Source organism: Bos taurus, chromosome 28, assembly GCF_002263795.3.
Source record: "Bos taurus isolate L1 Dominette 01449 registration number 42190680 breed Hereford chromosome 28, ARS-UCD2.0, whole genome shotgun sequence".
Taxonomy (NCBI): domain Eukaryota; kingdom Metazoa; phylum Chordata; class Mammalia; order Artiodactyla; family Bovidae; genus Bos; species Bos taurus.
This window is the reverse complement of record NC_037355.1, coordinates 5,404,736-5,423,072: the sequence shown is the minus strand read 5'-3', so window position 1 is coordinate 5,423,072 and position 18,337 is coordinate 5,404,736. Positions and strand designations below refer to the sequence as shown.

General features: G+C 43.7%; 1 protein-coding gene across 6 annotated transcripts in view; it reads left to right on the top strand.

The window, feature by feature from the left end:
* Positions 1-18,337, top strand: part of SIPA1L2 (signal induced proliferation associated 1 like 2) — a 246,583-nt gene that overhangs the window by 42,376 nt on the left and 185,870 nt on the right. The window contains exon 1 of one of the 6 annotated variants that reach the window (XM_010820431.4): positions 565-3,541. The exons of the other annotated variants lie outside the window; for them this stretch is intronic. The gene's annotated coding sequence lies outside the window, so the exon portion shown is untranslated. Of the gene's footprint in view, positions 1-564; positions 3,542-18,337 lie in introns of those variants that run through there. 6 annotated transcript variants of the gene reach the window in all.

Here is an 18,337-nt window from a genome sequence, read left to right as displayed (position 1 = left end):
GTGTTTTCATTCTCTTCTGAGACCAGCTACTCAGTTTTATTCATTCACTTTACCCCTGTGGCCCACTTCACGGACTTTGCCGCTTTGGGCTCTGGCTATGATTTCCTTTTCTGTCTCCTTTGGTTCATGTTTTATACTCTTTTTTGTGTAGGTACGGGGAGGTCGTGGGAGGGGGTGATGGAGTGAGGGGGTTGGAAAACCAGAGGGGAGTGGGGTATTGAGAAATAACGGGACTGGAACCAGGCCGGTGCTTGATGGGAGGCTGGGGCCAGAGGGCAGAGGTCCCGCCCTTGGGCAGAGGGTCAGTCAGGGCAGCAGCTGAGCAGGGTTGACAGAGGGGCCTGAGTTTGCCTGTGTACGCTGGCACTGACCATTCCCATGAGCTCAATGTGCCTGCCTAGGCAGGGTCTCTGCCCTTGAAGTATCCACAGAGAGAAGACACCCCTTGGGTCAGGTGGTCCAGATATTTGCTTGCTGAAAGTCAAGTTTTCTAAAGCTCATCCTTCTAGCTCTGTAAATATTGCTTATTTCATGGGGAGGAGTCTTTTTTTTTTTTTTCTTTAATGAGATATCTTTATGTTGTTCTCTATTTGGCTGAGAATTTCTATCTTTTCCTTTTATTTTGACAACTCGTTGGAAAATTCTTGCCACTCTGCTAACTTTCAAGATGCCTAGAAACATTTTATAGACAGTATGGAACGTTGCTGTCTGATCAGTTTAGTGAAACCATAAGAAATCACTTTATGAAAAGCACCCTAGAGACAGTAAATCTTTCCTAAGAGTTATTTCAGAATTCCTTAGTTTGCAGAGCTACTTTTTTAAAAACTATAATGTAGTCTGTGGGTCAGACCTTGAAAAGAACACCCCTAGTTAACGTCCTGCTGATGCTCAGAATATCTCAAAAGGAGGGCTGACGTTTTAGCCATAGGCTGAATGCATAGCCTGCCTGGCTCAGGCCACAGCAAGGACCCGGTGTACTCAGCCATCATTAGTGCTGCCATTAAGCAAACGTGCATTTCTTGACTGTCATATGGGAGTTTGACCAGATAATTCAGCGTGGCATTTTACAGACATCTTAATGAGAGAGTGGAGTGTTTGATTTTAAACTTTTTAGAAAGCCATCACCTTGTTTTTCTTAAACAAGGTGCTTTTGTATTTGTTATGAGTGTGTGAGATGAAATGTGATCATCTAAGTAGCCCCAGAGAAGACACGTCTTCAGAGTCATTTTGGAACTGGTATCTGATTTTCTGAAGTCAATTTAGATTTACCTGTGTAAGTTCAGGCCTAGGATTGGGCCACTATCCTGAAAGTCTGAAGTCTTCAAGAAACTGAAAGTCTCTTGGCATTAATAGAATTAAATTAATAATAGAATTAAAAGGACTTGGGTCTTTCCCCGTGGTCCAGTGGTTAAAACTTTGCCTTCTGAAGCAGAGATGTAGGTTCGATCCCTGGTCAGGGAGCTAAGATCCACATGCCTCATAGCCAAAAATCCAAAACATAAAACAGAGACAATATTACAACACGTTCAATTTAAAAATGGTCCACATTAAAAAAAAAAATCTTAAAAAAATTACAAGAAACTTATTTTATTAGTAACTGTCTTTGTCTTCTCTTCTGTTTTTCTAGTTGTAAAACAACAGAGAAGTCTGAAATACATGATTTAAGGAGAGAGGCATTTTCATTTCAGTTTTTTTTTTTCCCTTCTTTTGCTCAGAACATATGGAAAGGATAAACTCAAGTTTGAAATATTAGTGCTCATTTTTATTTTATATCAGAAATTAGTTGTTGCTAGTTTCCTAAGGTTCTTTAAGGAATAGTTGGAAAGGTTCTGAAAAATAACATTTTTTCCCTAAATTCTAGAAGACTTATCAATTGACCAAGCTTTCGGTCAACAATAAACATTCCTTTCTTTGATGATTCAGAGTTTTTCTTAGTCTTCTGATGCCATAGGGCCAGAAGTGCCGAGACAGCTTGCTGAACCAGCTTTTGTTTTACTTTCACATATAAACCAAAGGCTATTTTGATTTCAGGTCAGCAGTCTCGATTTATAATAGAATATGACTTACTTTTTAGACGTGAGCATTTTAGGTGGCCCACAGTTGTTTTGGAAAACAAGTGGCAGGTGGTCCCATTCAGCTTTACCCGTTGAGATGCGTTTACCTCCCCGAGATGGAGCGAAAGTAATTGTATCTGGCAGAGAGCAGAGTCAGATTGTCTTCACTGCTAATTATTCACCGACTTCCATCTCTGCAGCTTCCCATTTTAATTCAGACAGTAAGTGTCTGCAAATGTCTGTGCTAAATATTCTCTTGCTATCAGACAGCCTCGAAGAGTGTGTGTGCACGTCTGTGGCTAAGAATTGATAATTTTACTTCTTTTCCTTCTCTTTCTCTGCTGGTTTATTTGTAGTAAGTTAGTGGAAATAGATAATCACGTCATCTTTTCCCCCCAATTCTGGTGGCCACTTTCCAGCACTGATTAGTCCACTGAATTAGGAGGATGTCCCTCTTCCAGAAGCACCCATGGAAGGCGGGGCTTGGAGACCTCAGCTGTTACCATTTCAACTGTGTTTATTTTCTCAAAGAAGAGTCTCACTTAATATATTCTAGAAATGAAATTCTCATGTGACTTTGGATCCTCTGGAGTAAGGATCATTTAGATTTGTAGCCCAGGCCCATTGGTTGTTTAAATAGAAATCACCTCCGTCACTGACTTCCTGGTCAGCTTGGAGTCTTGGTGCAAGGATCCTGAAGCATTTGCTCATCTCATGTCTATCAGGGACCATCCCTTTTTGACTTTCTTAGACTCAGTCCTGTTGTGGCCTCACTGGGGAGGCTTGAAGGCTGAGAGAGAGCCACGCCAGTGGATAAACTGCACTGAGACGGCTTAAGGCCAAAAGGCAGAGGTGCCAGACAGCCAGGCAGGGCCAGGTTAAAGGTTAAGCTGGTGTCTGTCTGGAGAACCAGCTGGAGGCAGCCACAGCCTTGTGGGCTGGGAGCGCCTTCGTGGCAGGTCCCTGCATGCCTTGCTGTCCTGTCTGGGCCAGTGGGAGCCCCTGGCCCCCACCCGTCCCCCGGTCCCCTGTGCCTGGGCAGACCTGGGGTAGAGAAAGAGGTGACAGGCAGCACAGGGCCAACTTGTCCCCTTGCTTAGGACTGATTCCAGCCCCATGCTGACCAGCATGGAAAATTTCAGCTCTTCTTTTTTCCTTTTTTTTTTAAACCACCTCCCTGAAATGTAAACAGTTGAATTATTTTCCAGTTTGGTCAGGGAAGCAGAGAATCACGTGTGTAATATTTTTGTAATAGGCAGAGTTACTCATTTTTGTTTTACTAAGTCTTTCCCTTCAAATAACCCTTGGCTGTTTTCTCATCCTTCCCGTTTGGGCTGAAACCTTCACACAGGACACCGGAGGGGCCAGCACGTCCAGGAGAGATGGAGACTACTCTGCCACCAGCTCTGAAAACAACCCCAGTCCTTTAAGTACCATGTTCTGACTCACCGGCTTTGCCTTTAAGTAGACTTTCGGCTTGTTCAAGGGTTAGTACCTCTTGTTTGTGAACTATATTGAGGACACAACAGCACAGCTGTTCCTGTTTGTATTGTTGTGGTTTAAATGATGCATTTCAGTTCTCTCTTTCAGGGGTTACTTCTCTCTCTACTCTGCTTCCTCTAGTGCCTGGTAATGAATTTGCTGTTTGATACTGTGATTTTGGTATGCTGTTATTTGGAAGAGAGTTTTTCCTCTTTTGTGATGGTGCACGTGTAGGAGGGAAGGCAGCCATGACCTTGTGTGTGACAACTTCTGTGACCTGGGCCCAACCCTGCCAGCTTCGGGGAGCCAGGCTCCTTTTCAGGAAGTTGGTAGGGCTGGGCTCTGAATTAGCATCTGACATCAAATCCATTGTGTTTTTTCTCTATACCTTCCTCTTTCTAGAAAGGAATGTGTATGAACTCAAAATGTCCCTCTTCCTCCAGCAGTTTCGTTGATACTGATGCTTTCGCTGAGTTGTGTTTCTTTTCCTTCTTCTTTCTCTTTCTTTAGGTTTTGAACTGTGGCTTAAATCATTTACACTCTCCACCCTCCTCTTGGGCACAAAAGTAAATCGAGCCTTATGGAATCTCACTGCTCAAACTGGTGACAGCCACATTTTAGAGAACTCAAGAAGAGCCACGATGGGCATTCTTGAGATAAATTGTTGGGGCTGTGAGTAGCAGGCCTGATGGAACCCCTGAGATGGGGGTGGGCGAGTGTCAGGCCATGAGGACAGCGTCGTGTCCCACTGTGTGGTCCCATAAGGTGTCGGGGGACCTTATTTCCTTGGCGTGAGGGGATGGAGAGGTGATGTCCCAGGCATGCACGGGGCTGGCATCCCTGGATTGCAGATGCTTTCACGTGGGCTTTAGAGACCTGCAGAGGAAGCCTCTGCCTGTGCAGTGATGACCTTACTGTATTGCTTGAGGTGCTCAATCCTAAAGTAGTGAGTCTTGAGCTGCTGCAAGAATGTCCACTTAGCTGTGAAAGTATTTCAAGAATGCTTTCCTGTGTGTGTGTGTGTGTTCAGTCGCTCAGTCGTGTCCGACTCTTTGTGACCCCATGGACTGGAGCCCATTAGACTCCTCTGTCCGTGGGATTCTCTAGGCAAGAATACTGGAGTGGGTTGCCATTTCCTTCTCCAGAGTATCTTCCTGATCCCCCCACCAGGGATCGAACCCGAATCTCCTACACTGGCAGGAGGATTCTTTACCATTGAGCCACCAGGGAAGCCATGCTTTCCTAAGATAATGAATGTTCTTTGTTAATCTTCATGGACTTAAAGCATTCCACTTTTACCAGTGAAAATATAGGAATATGCTTGTAGTCTTGGGCTAAGTTTAGTACAGCGGATTCATTCTAAGATCCCATAGTGATGTTGTTGAATTGTCAGAGAACTGAGAAAAGACCTAAGTGAAAAACAGCCAAGTCTGAAATCCAGTGGAAAATAGATTCTTTGCCCAGTTAAGTATCTGATAACTGAGTTATTTATTAGTTATTCAACGGTATTTTTAGGAGTCAGTATCTATCTCATCCTTAGGTTTCCAGTTATTTTGATTCTTCAACAGATGCTAAAGGATACAAGGACCATGGGACTGGAAAAAAATTTTTTTCTACAGAGATTAGACTAACTGAATCTTACTATGGTAATTAATTGGCAGAAAATCAATAATTCATCAAGAAGTCTCTCAGCCAGTGGTGGCAAAAGACAGTGCAGTGAATGCTGGTGAATTTAGGAGAATGTACAAGTGTCAGTGAGCTAATTGGGTGAATTTACATACAGTGTACTGTATTGTCAGACAAGACTAGTCATTTGGGAAATTTGTAGGAGGTTACTGGAGACCGAAATGTTAAAATACTTTAACTATTTGTCTGTCCCTAAAGAGAAGCTTGGACTGCAAGGAGATCCAACCAGTCCATTCTGAAGGAGATCAGCCCTGGGATTTCTTTGGAAGGAATGATGCTAAAGCTGAAACTCCAGTACTTTGGCCACCTCATGTGAAGAGTTGACTCATTGGAAAAGACTCTGATGCTGGGAGGGATTGGGGGCAGGAGGAGAAGGGGACGACAGAGGATGAGATGGCTGGATGGCATCACTGACTCGATGGATATGAGTCTGAGTGAACTCTGGGAGATGGTGATGGACAGGGAGGCCTGGCGTGCTGCGATTCATGGGGTCGCAAAGAGTCGGACATGACTGAGCGACTGAACTGAACTGAAAGAGAAGCCTCAAGAAGTGCATATTTGGCTAAATGAGTAAAGTGAAACTGCCGTTTTTGCATTGTCCTCTGATTAAGAAATGTTAGTTTATTTGTTTTAAAGAAAGCAAGTAAATTTTTTTCTCAAATTTGTTTTCTTGTGTGAGTTGCTATCTAAAAGTTACTTTTTTTTTTAAGAAAATTTAAAGAATCATTTATTTTTGGTGGCACTGGGTCTTCTTTGCTACGTGCAGGTTTTCTCTAGTTGCAGCCACTGGGGCTCCTCTTCACTGCAGTGCGCGGGCTTCTCAATGCCGGGGCTTCTCTTCCTGCAGAACTCAGGCTCTGGGCGCGTGGGCTTCAGTAGAGGTGGCTCTTGGGCTCTAGAGGGTGGGCTCAGTAGTTGTGACACACAGGCCTAGTTGCTTCGAGACATGAGGAATCTGTCTGGACCAGGGGTAGAACCCGTGTCCCTAGCACTGGCAGGTGGATTCTTATCCACTATGCTGCCAGGGAAGTCTTAAAAGTTCTTTTAAAAATGTTTTAGTCTTAGAATCTTTTCATACTCTTAAAAATTATTGAGAGCTTTAAGGAGCTTTTATGTATGTAACAAATATCTTTTGATATTTATTCTGTTAGGAATAAAATCCAAGAAAAAATTTAAAAGGTCATTATTAAATTTAAAAAATAACAAACCAACTGCTTGTTAACGTAAATACCAGTTTTATGAGAAGTAACCATTTTCTGAAACGAAAGAAACCTGGTTGAGAAGAGTGCTTTATAATTTTTTGCAAACATTGCTAATATCTGGCTTAACGGAAGACAGCTGCATTATCTCATCTTATACCTACATTCATTCTGATATAATGATTGTTTTGGTTTTCATGTATGAAGAAAATCCAGCCCCACACAATAATGTAGATGCACAGGGGGAGTGTTTTAATACCTTTTTAGAGTAATGTGGATTCTTTAATGCTGTGCTAAACGAGTGATACTTTCTTAAAGGTTGGTTGAGATATAAATTTTGAAACCTGATCTATGAACTTTTAAAACCCTATTCCATATATGATTGTGAATATCATGCGTTGGTCATTTGGAAAATCTCCCAAATGTTGATATACATAATTTTTCATAAATTTGCAAAAATATCATTTTGCAAAAGTTATCTCACCAGTGAGAAAATATATATAGGGAAGTTGTCAGTTCAGTTCAGTTCAGTTTTTCAGTTGTGTCCGACTCTTTATGACCCCATGATCCACAGCACGCCAGGCCTCCCTGTTCATCACCAACTCCCGGAGTCCACCCAAACCCATGTCCATCGAGTTGGTGATGCCATCCAACCATCTCATCCTCTGTCGTCCCCTTCTCCTCCTGCCCTCAATCCCTCCCAGCATCAGGGTCTTTTCCAATGAGTCAGCTCTTCGCATGAGGTGGCCGAAGGATTGGAGTTTCAGCTTCAACATCAGTCCTTCCAATGAACACCCAGGACTGATCTCCTTCAGAATGGACTGGTTGGATCTGCTTGCAGCCCAAGGGACTCTCAAGAGTCTTCTCCAACACCACAGTTCAAAAGCGTCAATTCTTCGGTGCTCAGCTTTCTTTGTAGTCCAGCTGTCACATCCATACATGACCACTGGAAAAACCATAGCCTTAACTAGACGGACCTTTGTTGGCAAAGTAATGTCTCTGTTTTTTAATATGCTGTCTAGGTTGGTCATAGCTTTGCTTCCAAGGAGGAAGCGTCTTTTAATTTAATGGCTGCAGTCACCATCTGCAGTGATTTTGGAGCCCAGAAAGATAAAGTCAGCTACTGTTTCCACTGTTTCCCCATCTATTTGCCGTGAAGTGATGGGACCGGATGCCATGATCTTCGTTTTTTGAATGTTGAGCTTTAAGCCAACTTTTTCACTCTCCTCTTTCACTTTCATCAAGAGGTTTTTTAGTTCCTCTTCACTTTCTGCCATAAGGGTGATGTCATCTGCATATCTGAGGTTACTGATATTTCTCCCGGCAATCTTTATTCCAGCTGGTGCTTCCTCCACCTCCATGTTTTTTTACCTTTTGGCTGTACACACGGAATGTGGGATCTTAGTTCCCAGACCAGGGATCAAACCTGTGCCCCATGCATTGGCAGCAAGGAGTCTTAACCACTGGACCACCAGGGAAGTCCCCCTGGTTTCGTTTCTTTTCTATAAAATGTCTTCCAAAGAGCCATGTCTGAATCACCCCGCTTTGTATATCATGCCTTCAAGTAAAAGTGGATGTTTCATGAAAAAGTGGCTCATTTGCCCCTCCGCGTGGTCTCCCAGGTGTTTTTCCTGGAAACCCCTGCTGCCTGTGGCATGTAGCTTTTGCTGTGTGCTGCCCTTTCATGCACAGAATGTTGAAAAGCTTGCACTCCAGGACTGAGCTTTGATAAAATTATTTTTCTTCTTTATCAAGAAGACCCTCCTTTTACCTGATCATTTTAGCTGCCGCTGTGCAGCACAGTTACCGGCACAGTTTGGACCACTGCCTTGTGCTAACATGCTGGCAGTTTTACATACGGTTACTTCTGTACTGTGGATGCAGCCAAACAGGCAAATAGTGTCTGAGGGTCATCATGAAAGTATTTTGACCTCACAGATCTCTTGGACGAGCCTGTAGGATGCCAGCAGGGCCATGCTGCTGCTGCTAAGTCGCTTCAGTCATGTCCGACTCTGTGCGACCCCATAGACGGCAGCCCACCAGGCTCCCCCGTCCCTGGGATTCTCCAGGCAAGAACACTGGAGTGGGTTGCCATTTCCTTCTCCAATTCATGAAAGTGAAAAGTGAAAGTGAAGTCGCTCTGTCGTGCCCGACTCTTAGCAACCCCATGGACTGCAGCCTTCCAGGCTCTTCCATCCATGGGATTTTCCAGGCAAGAGTACTGGAGTGGGGTGCCATTGCCTTCTCCGAGCAGGGCCATAGTTTACACTTTTGAGGGTTGTTGCTTTAAGACCTTTGGGGAAATTGCCAAAGGCAGCAGGAGCTAGACCTGGCTTGTCCTAATTGAGGATTCCAGAAATGAGATGGATCACATACAGTGTGCTGGGTGGTGTAGGGGCAGGCGAGGGGTGCAGATTGCTGGAAAGTGGAGCTTTTGTTGTGGACATCACTTCATGCACCCTGAATATCTAAGTCAGTGCCTGGTATGTTATGCAAGAAATATAGGTAGTCCTTTGAATAATTAGACTAAGAGTGAATAATAGCTGACTTTATTTTCTGGGCTCCAAAATCACTGCAGATGGTGACTGCAGCCATGACATTAAAAGCCACTTACTCCTTGGAAGCAAAGTTATGGCCAACCTAGACAGCATATTAAAAAGCAGAGACGTTACTTTGCCAATAAAGGTCCGTGTAGTCAAGGCTATGGTTTTTTCAGTAGTCATGTATGGATGTGAGAGTTGGACTATAAAGAAAGCTGAGCACCGAAGAATTGATGCTTTTAAACTGTGGTCTTGGAGAAGACTCTTGAGAGTCCCTTGGACTGCAAGGAAATCCAACCAGTCCATTTTGAAGGAGATCAGCCCTGAGTGTTCACTGGAAGGACTGATGTTGAAGCTGAAACTGCAGTACTCTGGCTACCTGATGCGAAGAGCTGACTGATTGAAAAAGACCCTGATGCTGGGAGGGATTGAGGGCAGGAGGAGAAGGGGATGACAGAGTATGAGATGGCTGGATTGCATCACTGACTCAATGGACATGAGTTTGAGTGAACTCCGGGAGTTGGTGATGGACAGGGAGGCCTTGCGTGCTGTGGTCCATGGGGTCGCAAAGAGTCGGACACGACTGAGTGACTGAACTGAAATTGAATGGGATCATAAATTCAGTGTTTTTTTTTAAAATCAAGTTTATTAAAGTATGCACATACATGCTAAGTTGCTTTAGTCGTGTCCAACTCTGTGCAACCCTAAGAACTGTAGCCCACCAGTCTCATCTGTCCATGGGATTCTCCAGGCAAGAATTCTAGAGTGGGTAGCTGTTCCCTTCTCCAGGTCATCTTCCCAACTCAGGGATTGAACCCATGTCTCTTACATGTCCTGCCTTGGCAGGCAGGTTCTTTACCACTAGCACCACCTGGGAAGCCCTATCAAAGTACGTCTTTTACTTGTATATTTTATAGGTAACAAAAAAGTTGAGAAATATTAGTTGCACGCCCTTCCCATCCCAGGCTCTGCTGTGATACCATAATCTTACTTCGTCCTCTGGCCTTTGCGGTCTGTCTCCTGCTCCATGGAGGTCCCCATCCCAGCTGTGCAGACCCACCTCAGCAGTGATAACTGCAGCCCTGGTCGATTTTACCTAAACGAGCTGACAGTGGTTTTTCCCGATTGGGGGATGCACCCCAGCGTAAAGGCTGGGTCAGGTTGCTCGTGAAGTCGGTTTTGCTGTGTGGCAGTGCCCTTCACGCTGTGTTCCCGGTGTTCTTGCTCTGTGGCTAGGTGGTTTGGCAGTTTCCTTTGTTTTCTATGTGTGAGGTATCAGAAGTTTGTTGTTCCTGGGTGTTTCCAGAAGAGAGGGATTTCCCTGCCCAGAAGAATGCCTTGTTGTGTCTGTCAATGCTTTTCTTTGTTCTCCCTTTAAGGAAGTTTATCTTGGTGATAGTGAGGACTAATTTATACTCACGTGGGTTAGAATTACTGCCTTTGGAAGGTTATGTGTGTATGCATGCATGTGTGCTAAGTCGCTGCATGAAGCGAAGTGAAGTGAAGTCGCTCAGTCGTGTCCAACTCTTCGCAACTCCATGGACTGTAGTCCACCAGGCTCCTTGGTCCATGGGATTTTCCAGGCGTGAATACTGGAGTGGGTTGCCATTTCCTTCTCTAGGGGATCTTCCCAACCCAGGGATTGAACCCAGGTCTCCCACATTGTAGGCAGACGCTTTACCATCTGAGCTACCAGGGAAGCCCGCTAAGTCACTCCAGTCGTGTCTAACTCTTTGTGACCCGGTGGACTGTAGCCTGCCAGGCTCCTCTGTCTGTGGGATTCTCCAGGCAAGAATGCTGGAGTGGGTAGCCATGCCCTCCTCCAGGGGATCTTCCTGACACGGACTGAACATGTCTCCTGCATTGGCAAACAGGTTCTTTACCCAGTGAGCCACCTGAGAAGCCCTGTGTGTGATTATATACATAAACACACATATATGTATGCATATGTATATATGTATGTTGTTGTTTAGTCGCTAAGTCATGTTTGAATCTTTAGGACCCCCTGGACTGTAGCCTGCCAGACTCCTCTGTGCATGGGATTTTCCAGGCATTCTTGGAATGGGTTGCCATTTCCTTCTCCAAGGGATCTTCCCAACACAGGGATTGAACCTGTCTCATGCATTGGCAGGTGGATTCTTTACCTCTGAATCACTTGGGAAGCCCAATGTATGTATGTATATATAAACAAATAAATTTAAATTATCCAGGATAGCTGGTTATTAGTGAGTTGGTATTTTGCTCCATTTTATTTTTCTCTCCAGTTTTCTGATTTTGTGTGATGATTTGGGGTGCTCTTCCTGTGAACCAGGAATACTCAGGTTGGAGTGAGTCTTTTAGAGCCTGTTGAGATAAGGCCCCATTTCCGTCTGCTCTTCCTATTAGGAATCCCCAGTCAGAGAGGCATCATGAGGTGATGCAGTTGTCTAGATAAAATTAAAATATCCAATGAAATATGAATGAGTACCTTATGGGACATCTGCTCCTGAAGATGTGTACAAGAGAAACCTAGAGACATGCTGTGTTATGACTGTCTTTTTGGTTGATTTCACTGTGATAAAGACAGGACCCAAGTGATGGAGAAAGAAGCAGAGGACAGTGTGGACAGAACTGCATCCATCCCCACTGTCCTGTCTCCTCATTGTCCTAAGCAAACAGACAAGGTTTTCAGGAGGAATCAACTCTTGTGTTTTTCTTTCATGTGAAATTTTTCTGAATTAGCTGATGAAGCCAAGCTCAGTAAATATTATCTTCATTTTGGGTTGTTCTTTTGTTTTGAAATGTCATTCCAACTCTATTCCCTATGTAGTTTTCTCTTTATTACTATTATTATTTTTATAGATTAGAGGTACTACCTTTTTCAGTCTTGCTTACCACATTTTTCTTCCTTTGATCCCATAAAACGTTTCATTCAGTTCAGCGGACCTATGTGAAGTGTGTACAAGTCAATAGCTATGTATGACCAAGCCTCACATCTTTGTGTTCCACTGCAAGCCCTGAGATTTGCATGTTCAGTACCAGCACCCCTTTGTCTGTGCTTTTTTCCCTCATTTGGTTATTGGGATGAAGGGAACCTTGTTGTAGAGAATGAGTCTCTGAGGACAGTTTCTTCCTGCTTGTCCCTTTGTCTTGTTTCATTGATGTAGTTATTTACTCTTTTGTTTGCACACAGGGTCTCAGGTATCAAGTTGTTGGCTCCTTTGGAGTAGAAAGACATTTTGGAGGTGAGAGAAATAGTACAGAAGGCAGAGGAGGAGAAGGGATATTAGAGAAAAAAGATTATTCCTCCTTGACCAGTTTCCATTTATGCAAAATTCTCAACCTTTGGCCTGTCTCTCCCCAGCCCCCATCCCACTTAACTTAGAAACTGTACCTCTTCATCTCTGCTTGTATAATAAAGCCTATATTGTTCTGTGATGATATATAATATCATGATGATTTCCCTAGATACGCTTGTAAAATAACTCCTTTATTGGAGAAAATAGAGACTTAGCTAGAAAATAAGCATTAGCCTCTAGAAAAGCACAGTTTGCTGACTGTTCTAGAGCTGTCACCTAAATATTGGACTGAGAAAACTGATAGATGTTAGGTTTTCTTGAAACCAGGGGATAAACTAAGTGGATGGTTAGAGGGTAGTCGCTTTTGTTACATTTCAAGTGGTTTCATTGGATGTTTTTCTCGAAATTGTGTATCAGTTACAGGAGTTAGCTTTGCATTTTCTGTTTTTATGTATATAAAATAAAGATCTATATCTTGGTTGAATAGATACATAATTGTTTAAAATCTGGACAATTTGAAGTAATGGGGCTTTAAGGAAATACATCCTTATCACTTAGTAAATATTTGATACATATCAGCTATAATACCTTCCTTTTCTCTCCCAAACATGACAGCATAGTTATTATGTAACTTAGCACTGACAGATTTATTTCTTCTGCCCTAGATGTGGCCAAACCTGTAACAGATACATCCATACCAATTTATTTTCCCTCCCTCATTTTCCTTCTGTCTGGCTTGCCCAGCTCATCATAGATTTCCATCTTGTGTATTGTGTTAGTAACAATTTAAATGTGATTCAAGAAATTTATCTGAGAATGGGTTCTGTCCCTTTCAATGTAGGAGAATAGAGACAACACTCCTAGCAAAGTTACCATTTGGGACATTTTTATCTTTTATGGATGCCTGTAGTCTTTTGTTTGAATGTAGACTTTCTTAGCTTATTAATGCTTGCTAACTGTATCTGTTTTCAAAAATAGAGGATGTACTTGAATTGTACAGATTTGTTTAATCCTTTCCTCCTGGCTTCGCAGGTGGTGCAGTGGTAGAGAACCTGCCTGCCAGTGCAGGAGATGCAGGAGACGCAGGTTTGATCCCTGGGTTAGGAAGATCTCCTGGAGAAGGAAATGGCAGCCCACTCCAGTATTCTTGCTTGGAGAATTCCATGGACGGAGGAGCCTGGCGGGCTACAGTCGATGGGGGCTCACTGAGCTGGACACAACGGAGCACACAAGAGTGTGCTTTACCAAGACACCAAGTGTTCATAATAGAGGATCCCCCAGTCTTAAAATCACATCCTAACATCATTAATGAGAACTGTGTTCTACCTGTAGAGAGTGTGGGAAGTCACGGGACTGTGAGTAGGCTTCATTTGGTAATGGGTGCTCCTAAAATTGGATCAATCTTTAACTCCTAAAATAACTAACATAATTCATAGCAGCACTATTCACAATAGCAAGACAGGGAAGCAACCTGAATGTTCATCAACAGATGTATGGAGATGTGGTAAGGGCTTTCTGGAGGTCCAGAGTTAAGACTGTGCCTTCCAGTGCAGGGGGTGCAGGTTTGATCCCTGGACAGGGAGCTAAGACCCCACAAATCTTGAGGCCCAAGTGAAACATAAAACAGAAGCAGTACTGTAACAGACTCAGTAAAGACTTTAAAAGTAGTCCGTGTTAAAAAAAAATCTTAAAAAAAGATGTGATATGTATGTATGTATATATGTGTATACACAAGAGAATATTCAGTTCAGTTCAGTTCAGTCTCTCAGTCATGTCGGACTCTTTGTGACCCCATGAATCACAGCACGCCAGGCCTCCCTGTCCATCACCAACTCCCGGAGTTCACTCAAACTCATGTCCATCGAATTGGTGATGCCATCCCGCCATCTCATCCTCTGTCGTCCCCTTCTCCTCCTGCCCCCAATCCCTCCCAGCATCAGGGTCTTTTCCAGTGAGTCAACTCTTGGCATGAGGTGGCCAAAGTATTGGAGTTTCAGCTTCAACATCAGTCCTTCCAATGAACACTCAGGGCTGATCTCCTTTAGGATGGACTGGTTGGATCTCCTTGCAGTCCAAGGGACTCTCAAGAGTCTTCTCCAACACCACAGTTCAAAAGCATCAATTCTTTAGCGCTCAGCTTTCTTCACAGTCCAACTCTCACATCCATACATGACTACTGGAAAAACCATAGCCTTGACTAGACGGACCTTTGTTGGCAAAGTAATGTCTCTGCTTTTCAATATGCTATCTAGGTTGATCATAACTTTCCTTCCAAGGAGTAAGTGTCTTTTAATTTCATGGCTGCAATCACCATCTGCAGAGAATATTACTCAGCCATAAAAAACAATGAAATAATGCCATTTTCAGCAACATGAACGGACCTAGAGATTATCATACTAAGCAAAATAAGCTAGACAGCCTAATACCTTATGATATAAAGTATATCTAAGTTATCTATAAGTGCAATCTAAGTTATGTTAGAAATAAATGTATCTACAAAACAAAAATAGACTCACAGATATAGAGAATAGACTGTGGTTGGTGATGGGGAAGGGATGGATTTGGAGTTAGGGATTAGCATATGCAAACTACTATGTATAGGATGTATAAACAAGATCCTGCTGTATAGCCCAGGGAACTATATTCAGTATCCTGTGATAAACAATAATGGAAAAGAATATGAAAATTTATATATATTTACAACTGAATCACTTTGCTGTCCTGCAGAAATTAAACAACACTGTACATTATACTTCTGTAAAATTAAGTTTAACAAAAAGATAATGAACATAAAACACCACCTTAAGAAATGATGTTTTCTTATTTGTAATGTCTTGCTTGTCTTCATGCAGATGATACTGCATACTAGCCAGTGATGGAACAAGAATCTGTTTCAGTTGAACATACCGAGTTCAGTGTCCTGTTTTCCTGAATAGGTATCCTTATGGGGATGCACATGAATTCATCATGTACGTCTTTCTGATAGTAAAATTGTTGCTGGTTCCCATGTTAATATTATCTTATTATTCATTATGTTTTACACACTGGGTAAAGGAGAGCAGTGTTCACCGAAAAGTGTCAGGACTTTCCGCTGCTCCACCCTCTACCTAAGCAATCGGAAAACAATTCTCTGGGTGTATGAGCAAGGGTGGAAGTGCAGGGACCTGGAAGGCTGGCTGGAGAGATTGTTGGTGGCTTGGTTGCCTTGGCTGAGAGTTTGGACTTTGTGGTGCTGGAGCAGTTCAAGCTTTTTAGCTTTAATTAGCAGGAGGTATATTGGCTCCCAGGCATCTTCGTTATTTATCTTATTTGTGAGAAATATTGAAAGATCCCAGAGTATTTCCTCCACCATATCAAGGCCATTCTAATAGTCATGGTAATTTTTTCTTCAACGTTACAGAAAAATTAATGTAATAAATGTATGGCAAGGGATACAGACTTTGAATTAATTGTACCATCATCCTCAGCAAATGTAAGCTTATCCACTTTTGAGTATTCGTTTCGCCAACTGTTCATTGATTACCTGCTGTGCCTAAGGCTTCTGCTCATTAAATTGACTTTTTTGTAAATAAATCACATATGAGACAGACTGAAAAATGTTAAGAGCAAAAGCAGAAGCTACAAGTAATGATCTTCTGGGGGCATAGAGAGGAAGCATTGTCTAGAAAGTTTTCTTGGAAACTTTCCCCCCTAGAGATGTCTGAAGAAGTTCTATGAGAGTGAAGGCTGCTGGTAGTTTGGGTGATGGGAACAGTTTGATAAAAGGGGCAGAAACAGGAGACCTCAGGACATATTTGTTTGGGAAAGGTCATTTACTGCAGGCTATGACTGTCAGATCAAAGGTGCTTGGGTCCACCTTATATAATTATTTGAAGGTTGTTTTGAGGTTGAAGTTATGCATGGTGCAGTTGTGAGCAGGTACACTCATCTGGACTATTGGTTATGAATGACAGAAACCCAATTTATACCATCTTAGGCAGAAAAGGAAAGGTTTTACTCAAGTGATTGGGATGGTTTGGGAGCAGCGTATTTTAGATGCTGCTGGATCCAGGGGTCCAGCATTGGCCTGGAAACTCTCTCTCTGTTGTATCTTGACTCCCCTCCTCTGTTTTGCCGGGTCTTGAGTGCTTTCCATGGGATCAGCAGGATGGCGGCCAGCAACTCACATCCTCCTGGCTTAGCTTCCTCAGTGGAAACTGACTTCCATGTCCCAAGATCTCTGCATTATCCCAGAAAACATGTAGACAGCTTGCTTTGGTTCTCCACCCTGATCTAGCCGCTGAGGTGAAGGGGAGAGGTTGTTCCCTGAGTGGCCCAGGGGCAGGGGTCCCTTTTGGTGCTAGAAGATGGGGTGCTGGGCAGACAGAGCCTGCGAGCCTAGTGTCGGTGGTGCGGGCAGGCATGTGAGGGACAGTAGGCTGATACCCAGGTTGTGAGCAGGGATGGAGCAAGGGCTTGTGGGAAGGGTGTGAGCTCTTTTCTAAGTAGAGTTAGGGGTACCGGTGGGTCTTCCATGTGGCAGCTGACTGATGGGGCTCAGAGAGACGGGAATGGCTGGTGTGGTCCCCAAATAAGCCACTGATGAAAGACATAGATGTAGAGTAGGCAAGCCCACTGGGGAGGAGCAGATACTAGGTAGAATCATGTGCAGCCTTTTCAGGTTGCCGTGTTGGTGATTTCCTGTGGCTTAGCCTGTCCTGTGGGAATTCCATTTGAAAATGCCCAGTGTTTTCCCTAGGCACACACCTACCCCTGTTCTTACTCTCCCTGGCGCTCAAGCCAGTAACTTTTTCCTTTCCTCTTTCCTGCTTCTTCTCTTCTTTACCCCTTCTACTCCTCTTCCCTTCTTTCTTCTCTTTCTGGAAAATATTTACCAGGTGCTTCTAAAGTGAAAAATACGGTGCTTAGTACTGCCTATGCTGTCACGAACCAGACCTGGTCCCTGCCCTCCTGAGGGCTTCCCAGACGGCGCTAGTGGTAAAGAACCTGCTTGCCAATGTGGGAGACCTAAGAGACTCAGGTTTGACCCCTGGGGAGGAAATGGCAACCCACTCCAGTTTTTTTTTTTTTTGCCTGGAGAATCCTATGGACAGAGAAGCTTGCTAGGCTATGGTCCATTGGGTTGAAAAGAGTCAGATACGACTGAAGTGACTTAGCACGTATGCCAGTCTCCTGAAGTCTAGACTCAGAAGCGAGTGTTTAGGGCTTGATGGAGTTCTCTGTGAGCAGTGGTGTTGGTGTTGTGGGGTTTGTTTGGGATTTTCCATGAGGTTTGCAGAGGCATCCAAGTCCTAAATTCTTCCTCACTCACCCTTTGGCTGGGATGGGGGGGAGGAGAAGGCCTGCATGGGTGTTGGATACACGTGTACAAATTTTCCTGACAAAATGAGGGAGGGGACAGAGCTCCCCTGACTCCCCACACCCTTGCTGTGTTCCAGCTGCTCCAGTGTTCCCTACTTTCTCCACGTCTCTCCTCCCAGCTGAAGTTTGGCCTCCTCAGTCCTCTCACAGTACCTCCCAGAGACTCTTCCAGTATATTCTGTTGACACTTGGTCCCCATCTTCTATGGAGTGGTTGGCTTGCTCCATCAGGCAGAAAGCTTCATGTGGCAACAGCTCCTATAGTGCTGAGGAAAGGGTTTGAGTGCTGAGGTGTTAAAGGAATAGTGTTAAATGTTAGAGTAACTGCAAAGGGATTCTGTTTCCAGTTTCTTTCTCTGTTCTTATCTCTACCCAACTTAGAAAAAAACCCAAAAAACTGGGGTAAATATGCAGTGGAATATTATTCAGCCTTAAAAAATGAGGTCATCCTGTCCTGTGACCACATGGATGAGCCTAGAGGACATCATGCTCCCGGAGGATAAGAACTGCGTGAATCCACTTAAAATAATCAGACTCAGAGAAGCAGAGCAGGATGGTGGTTGCCAGGGGCTGGGTAGGAGAGGAAACGGGCAGTTACAGTCCAGTGGGTCTAACGTTTCAGTCACATACATAACAAGGAATAAGTTCTAGAGTCTGCTGTGCAGTGTTACGCTTGTAATTCAGTATTGAATTGTGCACTTAAATGCGTTATGATGGTGGATCTCATATTAAGTCTTC